The sequence below is a fragment of the Oncorhynchus mykiss genome, chromosome 2, assembly GCF_057628025.1.
Source record: "Oncorhynchus mykiss isolate SJ-2025 chromosome 2, ASM5762802v1, whole genome shotgun sequence".
In the NCBI taxonomy this organism is placed as follows: Eukaryota; Metazoa; Chordata; class Actinopteri; order Salmoniformes; family Salmonidae; genus Oncorhynchus; species Oncorhynchus mykiss.
In genome coordinates this window covers 101,569,658-101,580,032 of record NC_143023.1, presented here as the reverse complement: position 1 = coordinate 101,580,032, position 10,375 = coordinate 101,569,658, and the positions used below count along the sequence as shown (strand labels likewise).

Here is a 10,375-nt window from a genome sequence, read left to right as displayed (position 1 = left end):
GTTTGGAATCCTTGACTTATTATGCCAATAAAACAACACACGCCATCAGTATATTGATAGAAACATACACTGAGTGGACAAAATATTAGGAACACTTGCTATTTCTGTGAGATTGACCAGGCGAAGGCTATGATCCCTGATTGATTGTCACCTGTTAAAACCACTTTAAATCAGTGTAGATGAAGGGGAGGAGTCAAGAACTGCAATGCTGCTGTTTTTTCTCTCTCTCACACTCTCGCACTAAACTGTTTCCCGTGTGTATCAAAAATGGCCTACCACCCAAAAGGACCTCCAGCCAACTTTAAACAATTGTGGGAAGCATTGTTGTCAACGTGAGCCAGCGTCCCTGTGGAACGCACTGAGCCGGTCAGGACAAAAGACTGAACCACCCATCTGTGTGTTGTCTGGCGCGGCTATAGTCTCTTGAGTCTGCAAATGATATAACCTTTTTAAAGTAATCGTTGCTGCTAGATGTCACAGAAATGAACTTCCTATTTGTTATGTCAAAATGCCATGTGATGCACTTTCTCCATTTGTTGGGTGCCTTTGTGGCCCCCCCCCCACTGTTTTTAAGGAGTGTGGCTTTAACCCACAGAAGCCCTGTCTGAAGAAGCCTACAAATCATGTCACATGTAAAAGCCATCCGGTACAAATGTCAGAAGATGCACGTGGCCTTTTCCCAGCAACTTCGAGGAACAACGACTTCCTGGTGCGTGTTGTTCGCACGCGTATCTGCCCTCTCATTGGCTAGAATGTTACCACCTGATCTCACTTGCCTTTACTCACTGAGGACATGTATTTTCGTTGTTAAAGCGGTCACTCTGCTCACTCTTGTCAATTAAATAGATAATCTTTGCCTCGAACTCGAGACCCTCCCACACATCACAGTTGTTGCTGAACCGGTTTAAAGGGAGGGAATATGGAGCGCCAACATCCTGGGAATGTTCCAGACTCACTACATTGTAGATGCCTGGCTGGTCATACAGCGACAGGTGTTGAACTTATCAGCTAACTACGTCATATATATATATATATATATATATTTAGCTATTAGTAAAACCCTGGAATGAGTAGGTGTGTCCAAACTTTTGACTGGTGTGTGTGTGTATTTATTTATATATATATATATATATATATATATATGAGCAACATACATACAGTGCCTTCAGAAAGTATTCATACCCCTCTGTACTCAATATTACATTTTTTTATTAATTTGTCAAAAAAACATAATTCCACTTTGACATTATGTGGTATTGTGTGTAGGTCAGTGACCCAAAATCTCAAATTTTATCCATTTTAAATTCAGGCTGGGACAACAAAATGTGGAGAGAAAATAAAAGTCCAGGGGTGTGAATTATGTAGCTGTAAAGGTTGTGAAACGGCTAGCTTAGTTAGCGTGGGCGCTAAATAGCGTTTCAATCAGTGACGTCACTTGCTCTGAGACCTTGAAGTAGTAGTTCCCCTTGCTCTGCAAGGGCCGCGGCTTTTGTGGCGCGATGGGTAACGATGCTTCGAGGGTGACTGTTGATGTGTGCAGAAGGTCCCTAGTTCGCGCCCGGGTATGGGCGAGGGGACGGTTTAAACTTATACTGTTACATTGATGCTGTTGACCCGGATGGCTGCGGAAAAAAAGGAGGAAGGTCAAAAGGGGGTGTAACGGATGTGAAAGGGCTAGCTTAGAAACGGCTAGCTTTCCCTGACACAACAACACTATATACTTACTGGAGCTTAATGCCTCTAACAGATCTGGGACCAGGCTATAACTTATGCTTTCCCTGACACAACAACACTATATACTGGAGCTTAATGCCTCTAACAGATCTGGGACCAGGCTATAACTTATGCTTTCCCTGACACAACAACACTATATACTTACTGGAGCTTAATGCCTCTAACAGATCTGGGACCAGGCTATAACTTATGCTTTCCCTGACACAACAACACTATATACTGGAGCTTAATGCCTCTAACAGATCTGGGACCAGGCTATAACTTATGCTTTCCCTGACACAACAACACTATATACTGGAGCTTAATGCCTCTAACAGATCTGGGACCAGGCTATAGCTTATGCTTTCCCTGACACAACAACACTATATACTGGAGCTTAATGCCTCTAACAGATCTGGGACCAGGCCTCTTGCCACATGGGAAGACCCATATAATCCAGCATGTGTCAAACAGCTGGCAACTGGGTTCCCACTAGATAGCACAGTCACAAAGTCAAGATTGGCTAAATTGTAAAATTCATGAAAACAAAAATGTGATTTTTAAAAATGTTTAAGGTAAGGCATAAGGGTAGCAGTGTGGTTATGGTTAGGTTTAAAATAATATTTTAAGAAGATAAATTGTAGAAGTAGGTGGTGTTTATGACTTTGTGGCTGTGGTAACTAGTGACGACCTGGCAACGGCTATCTGCATTAACTGTACTGAATGTGTCTCAGGAAGTCTGACATCTGGCTGCTCTGTCCAATGGCGAGCACTATCCTCTCTCAGGAAGTCTGACATCTGGCTGCTCTGTCCAATGGCGAGCACTATCCTCTCTCAGGAAGTCTGACATCTGGCTGCTCTGTCCAATGGCGAGCACTATCCTCTCTCAGGAAGCTCAGTTTGATATACAACGCTTCTGTATCTAGCATTTAACCGTACAAATAGAATTATGTTCAACATAATATTTCTAGTCAGATAATGACATGTACATGTAGGCCTGTAATTCTAGTAAAACTCTTGTCTGTAAAAGCTCTCAATTATGAGAGACCCATTTCTGAAAAGATCAATGAAGTGAAGTGAACGGAAGACAATGAATTCACTTGTTTCAACTGAACACATGATGAGAGACGTTAGTGTTGACTATACTGTTAAAAGTCTATGGGCTCTGGTCTAAAGTAGTGCACTATATAGGGAATAGAGTGCCAGTGGGGACACAACCGTGTGTCTGTAGCTGCCATTCTGACCTCTCCATCTCCTCTTAGACAACCTACAGGGGTGTCAAAAACCCCCAAGCAGTTGAGAGAAATAAAAAGAATAAGGAGATGGAGAAACAAGAGATGAGACCGTCTCCACCTGGAGGAGGAGGAGGAGGGCTGAAGGTTAGTCCTCGTATTTTCAACAGAGTGAACACAGATTATGTCATGTCACAGTCTGCCTGCAACTTCAAGAGGTGAGTCTCTTAACGAATCGGCACACCTTTGAGAAAGGCAAGATGGCCTAACCTTGTATTCTTTGCTGGCTTATAGATATTAAATAAATAAAAATGAATGAATCATATACAGTGGGGAGAACAAGTATTTGATACACTGCCGATTTTGCAGGTTTTCCTACTTACAAAGCATGTAGAGGTCTGTAATTTTTATCATAGGTACACTTCAACTGTGAGAGACGGAATCTAAAACAAAAATCCAGAAAATCACATTGTATGATTTTTTTAAGTAATTCATTTGCATTTTATTGCATGACATAAGTATTTGATACATCAGAAAAGCAGAACTTAATATTTGGTACAGAAACCTTTGTTTGCCAATTGGAGATCATATGTTTCCTGTAGTTCTTGACCAGGTTTGCACACACTGCAGCAGGGATTTTGGCCCACTCCTCCATACAGACCTTATCCAGATCCTTCAGGTTTCGGGGCTGTCGCTGGGCAATACGGACGTTCAGCTCCCTCCAAATATTTTCTATTGGGTTCAGGTCTGGAGACTGGCTAGGCCACTCCAGAACCTTGAGATGCTTCTTACGGAGCCACTCCTTAGTTGCCCTGGCTGTGTGTTTCTATCCTCTCTCAGGAAGTCTGACATCTGGCTGCTCTGTCCAATGGCGAGCACTATCCTCTCTCAGGAAGTCTGACATCTGGCTGCTCTGTCCAATGGCGAGCACTATCCTCTTTCAGGAAGTCTGACATCTGGCTGCTCTGTCCAATGGCGAGCACTATCCTCTTTCAGGAAGTCTGACATCTGGCTGCTCTGTCCAATGGCGAGCACTATCCTCTCTCAGGAAGTCTGACATCTGGCTGCTCTGCCCAAGGGCGAGCACTATCCTCTCTCAGGAAGTCTGACATCTGGCTGCTCTGTCCAATGGCGAGCACTATCCTCTCTCAGGAAGTCTGACATCTGGCTGCTCTGTCCAATGGCGAGCACTATCCTCTTTCAGGAAGTCTGACATCTGGCTGCTCTGTCCAATGGTGAGCACTATCCTCTCTCAGGAAGTCTGACATCTGGCTGCTCTGTCCAAGGGCGAGCACTATCCTCTCTCAGGAAGCTCAGTTTGATATGCAACGCTTCGGTATCTAGCAATTAACCTTACAAATAGAATTATGTTCAACATAATATTTCTAGTCAGATAATGACATGCACATGTAGGCCTGTATTCTAGTAAAACTCTTGTCTGTAAAAGCTCTCAGTTATGAGAGACCCATTTCTGAAAAGATCAATGAAGTGAAGTGAACGGAAGACAATGAATTAACTTGTTTCAACTGAACACATGATTAGAGACGTTAGTGTTGACTATACTGTTACAAGTCTATGGGCCATGGTCTAAAGTAGTGCACTATATAGGGAATAGGGTTCTATAGGGCTCTGGTCTAAAGTAGTGCACTATATAGGGAATAGGGTTCTATAGGGCCCTGGTCTAAAGTAGTGAACTATATAGGGAATAGGGTTCTATAGGGCCCTGGTCTAAAGTAGTGCACTGTATATAGGGAATAGGGTTCTATAGGGCTCTGGTCTAAAGTAGTGCACTATATAGGGAATAGAGTGCCAGTGGGGACACAACCGTGTGTCTGTAGCTGCCATTCTGACCTCTCCATCTCCTCTTAGACAACCTACAGGGGTGTCAAAAACCCCCAAGCAGTTGAGAGAAATAAAAAGAATAAGGAGATGGAGAAACAAGAGATGAGACCGTCTCCACCTGGAGGAGGAGGAGGAGGGCTGAAGGTTAGTCCTCGTATTTTCAACACAGTGAACACAGATTATGTCATGTCACAGTCTGCCTGCAACTTCAAGAGATGAGTCTCAACGAATCGGCACACCTTTGAGAAAGGCAAGATGGCCTAACCTTGTATTCTTTGCTGGCTTATAGATATTATATAAAATAAAATGAATGAATCATATACAGTGGGGAGAAGTATTTGACACACTGCCGATTTTGCAGGTTTTCCTACTTACAAAGAATGTAGAGGTCTGTAATTTTTATCATAGGTACACTTAAACTGTGAGAAAAATCCAGAAAATCACATTGTATGATTTTTAAGTAATTAATTAGCATTTTATTGAATGACATAAGTATTTGATACATCAGAAAAGCAGAACTTAATATTTGGTACAGAAACCTTTGTTTGCCAATTAGAGATCATACGTTTCCTTGACCAGGTTTGCACACACTGCAGCAGGGATTTTGGCCCACTCCTCCATACAGACCTTATCCAGATCCTTCAGGTTTCGGGGCTGTCGCGGGGCAATACGGACTTTCAACTCCCTCCAAAGATTTTCTATTGGGTTCAGGTCTGGAGACTGGCTAGGCCACTCCAGGACCTTGAGATGCTTCTCACGGAGCCACTCCTTAGTTGCCCTGGCTGTGTGTTTCGGGTCGTTGTCATGCTGGAAGACCCAGCCACGACCCATCTTCAATGCTCTTACTGAGGGAAGGAGGTTGTTGGCCAAGATTTCGCGATACATGGCCCCATCCATCCTCCCCTCAATACGGTGCAGTCGTCCTGTCCCCTTTGCAGAAAAGCATCCCCAAAGAATGATGTTTCCACCTCCATGCTTCACGGTTGGGATGGTGTTCTTGGGGTTGTACTCATCCTTCTTCCTCCAAACACGGCAAGTGGAGTTTAGACCATTAAGCTCTATTTTTGTCTCATCAGACCACATGACCTTCTCCCATCCCTCCTCTGGATCATCCAGATGGTCATTGGCAAACTTCAGACGGGCCTGGACATGCGCTGGCTTGAGCAGGGGGACCTTGCGTGCGCTGCAATATTTTAATCAATGACGGCGTAGTGTGTTACAAATGGTTTTCTTTGAGACTGTGGTCCCAGCTTCAGGTCATTGACCAGGTCCTGCCTTGTAGTTCTGGGCTGATCCCTCACCTTCCTCATGATCATTGATGCCCCACGAGGTGAGATCTTGCATGGAGCCCCAGACCGAGGGTGATTGACCGTCATCTTGAACTTCTTCCATTTTCTAATAACTGCGCCAACAGTTGTTGCCATCTCACCAAGCTGCTTGCCTATTGTCCTGTAGCCCATCCCAGCCTTGTGCAGGTCTACAATTTTATGCCTGATGTCCTTACACAGATCTCTGGTCTTGGCCATTGTGGAGAGGTTGGAGTCTGTTTGATTGAGTGTGTGGACAGGTGTCTTTTATACAGGTAATGAGTGGAGAACAGGAGGCTTCTTAAAGAAAAACTAACAGGTCTGTGAGAGTTGGAATTCTTACTAGTTGGTAGGTGATCAAATACTTATGCAATAAAATGCAAATTAATTACTCAAAAATCATACAATGTGATTTTCTGGATTTTTGTTTTAGATTCCGTCTCTCACAGTGGAAGTGTACCAATGATACAAATGACAGACCTCTACATGCTTTGTAAGTAGGAAACACTGTCGATTTTGCAGGTTATCAAATACTTGTTCTCCCCACTTGTAGGTAATTTGTTTTGAGTTAGAACAGTTAAATGATGCAGCCCGGAACATAAAGGCTTTTTAATGTCTCCGACTACATGAATGGCTGGATCTGGTTTATGTAGGCCACATATCACCCACTTGTTGTTGGAATGTTTCCTGTTTCTCTCAACAGGTCATTTATTTGTCTGAGTACACTTTTCCCCTTTGAGGAGATGAGCTGTGTCTATTCCAATCCTTTAATACCAGGTTTTCTTCTGTTTTGTAATGGCAGGTAGGCTAAAGATGGACATGGAGAGATCCTGGAAGTCTCAATCTAGACTGAGGTTCAGCTAACAACATGAAGAGTGTTGGTACCAGTTGACTTGAAAAGGCTTTTTTTGGGTGTTGGCCCTTCTACTACATTTTTTAATATTTTTAAATGCAAGCTTATTTTTTTTAGAGGGGATTGTTTGCCAGGCTTCGACACTGGTAAATAAATAAAGATTCTACTGCCCAATGTTGGCAGTGTGAATCACAGGACATGCCTCCCTTAATGCCAAGATATACAAGAGAATATGCAAGCCAGCCAATGGAGCTTTGGAACGGACAGGGTGGCATAGCTATGAATAGAATATACACACTCAGAGGAAATATGCTCACACTACATCTATAAACTGTACCAGGCATCTTGCCTCTCTCTTTGTCCTCTCTCCTCACGCTCCTCCTTCTTTCTCTCAGCCATTTCAACTTGGCCAGCTTTAACACCATGGTGCTTACTTCTTCTGAGGAATATTCTCATTATTGTGACCTATTTACTGTATAATACATTTTCCTTCTAAAATGATTTTATGCAACAAAGTCCTTTAATGTTCAAAATAGGCCTAGATGATTCAAATGACGTTTTCATGCACCAGCACTATTCAGTTTACTTGTCTATTGTAGATCAGTGTGAAAAGAACTACATTTCCCATAGCTACTGATGAACCACGTGATGTTTTAGAGTTCATGCACCAGCACTATTTGTTTGTATGTATCTACTCGGATTTTTAAAATACAAACTAACTTTCTGTTTTGTCTGCTTGGACTCAAGAGACAAGTATAGTCGCGTTAATCTTTTTTTGCAAGCAGTCGTGTTCTTTCGATGAATGTATTTGCAATTTGAACGGTATAATATAATTTTGATGAATGCATTTTATGTTTTAAAAAGACAACTACATTTTGAAAATCCATGTACTGTTTTGCAACAGCTCTCTCTGTTTTATGGACGCTGTTTTGACAACCTTGTTAAAAAAAAACCGAATGGTTTAGACCGTTGTTCCCTGATTTAAATAGTTTAAGAGTACAGGTGCCATGAGGGACAGAAATGCTGACAGCACCTGGTATTCCCAGGCAGTCTCCCATCCAAGGACTAACCAGGCCTGACCTTGCTTAGCTTCCGAGACCGGGCGTATTGTATTGTAATGTGTATATGATGCACGTAAACACTTCACTGTACCGTTTACCGTATCCTGTGCACGTGACAAATAAACGTTGATGATGATTAACTCACCATTCATATCAGCTGTCATAGTCAATATAATGACTAACCTGTATCCCGTCACATTGACTCGTTATTGTGTTACTTTTTAAAATGTTCTTAAAACTGCATTGTTGGTTAAGGAATTGTATGTAAAAATATTACGGTAAAGTTGTATTCGGCGCATGTGACAAATATAATTGTATTAGATTAATTGGGTGACTGACTTGACCACCACTGTCGAGGCATCATTGACATGGATTTACTTAAACGCATCATGATTCTGATAAAAGAACCATCTGGTTAACTTAGTCTACTTTTCCTTTACAACGGCAGGGGGTGCACCTTTCCTGGAGGTACTGCAATACCAGGTCGATGCGTGGAGTGGACGGAGCAAGCCCCTATTCCATCTCCCTATTCCAAAAAACAATTTAATATATGGTCCCCAGATAGGGGACGTATCAGATATTAAACTGATAAGAACAGAAACTACACTTGATCTTAGCCAAAAGGCCGAGAAGCGATACCGCAATGCTTTCGGGAGGAAGGTGCCATTCTCAGACACGTCAAATCCGGTAACGGTTACACCAAAATGAGCTCTGTACACTTTACAACAAATATCAAAGATGATGCTATTTAAATGGATGGTGACATAGACTGGGATTTGATCAACGTCGGGAAACGACACTTTTCACTGTTACAATGTAACACATTGGAAGGTTCCAAAGTGACGTGGACATCCGCCCTCCAATCGGAAACGAGACAAATCCTTATTGAGTTAAAACCAGATTTACAGCTAAATTGGAATAAGAATCTATCAAATAGGGGTGGGAAAAACAATTTGTAGATAATAAAACTGACATAACATGTTATCTTTTATAAACTGTCTCTTGAAGCGTTGATGCCACAAGGAACTAAAATAATTGTCCACTTGGTGGCGCCCGACTTCCACCGACCGTCGCCTTGTTCAAGCTGTACTATGTGTTCAATCAAAATGCATTTTAATGTTGAACCACTCGACTTCAATTCCAACGTCATCAACGCAAAAATAGGCTATATATATATATTTTTTTTAAAATCTGTCTGTAGAGCCTTGCATGATAAGGCCATTGTGAGGAGGCCTTTATAAAGTTGTCCTCCTAAATTACTAGAGGCCCGAATTCAAAGATGTCCATGCCACTGGACCGCAGCGTTGTTATTTGTCACATGCGCCGAATAAAACTTTACCGTAATATTTTACTTACAATTCCTTAACCAACAATGCAGTTTTAAGAACATTTTAGAAAGTAACACAATAACAATAACGAGTCAATGTGACGGGTTACAGGTTAGTCATTATATTGACTATGACAGCTGATATGAATGGTGAGTTGATCATCACATCAACGTTTATTTGTCACGTGCACAGGATACGTAAACGGTTCCTCTTCCTTAATTCTCCCGCCCCCCCCCCCCCCCCCCCCCCTGTATCTCTCACCAAACTAGAATGAGATTCACTTTCTATGATCTCTCTCTCTCTGCTCTGATAGACATGAGCCTGCAACTCTCATCTCTCCAGCTTTGCACTTCATCATGTTTCCTCTTATAGAATCACAGCCACGCGAAGGGTTCTGGAGGAGCTGCAGCACGCATGAGAAATTTAAATAAATGTGCCAAAGTTATAGAGTTACTGCTGTCTGTTCAGAAATACATTTAATAATTCAGAATAGCCTTCTACACTATGACAACGCCTAAACTTCAGCCACAGAGGATAAATGGCTTATTTTCAATAATAGCCTATTAGAGTGTAGCCCAATACAAGGCATAGTCTACAGTCGGGGATGCGCGGTGAACATGTTAGTGAACAAACATTATGCAGACAAAACTGGCCTTTCGCAATATTTAAAATGCCTACAATCGCGGAAAAACACAGGTCGGAAAGAAAATGGCTCTTGCTAAAAAGAGAATAATCTAATTTGTCAGCTGTTACCAAAATATTTGATCAACTTCCAAATATGGTTTGTTTTACAAAGTAAAACAGGAGAGTGGCGTTTGGCACGAGCGCATAGGCCATCACCAGCGAGTGAGATGCGCATCTTTGGGTGAATCAGTGAAACTGAAAGCAATTTCCTTCTCATATTGTAGCCTAATGTGTCTCCACACAACTAGACATTGGCTATTGATGGATTCAAGAAGAGGTCGTTTTCATTGATCTCAGATTCTCAGTTGGTCATTTCTCTAATTTCTGATGTATTATGGTGCTTTGAAGATGACTG

At 42.2% G+C, this 10,375-nt stretch overlaps 1 non-coding gene across 1 annotated transcript; it reads right to left on the bottom strand.

Moving 5' to 3' along the window:
* Positions 1-8,454: 8,454 nt before the first annotated feature.
* Positions 8,455-8,645, bottom strand: LOC118944189 (U2 spliceosomal RNA). Its single transcript, XR_005039506.2, has one exon. It is a non-coding gene; the product is annotated as a U2 spliceosomal RNA (small nuclear RNA).
* Positions 8,646-10,375: the final 1,730 nt, after the last annotated feature.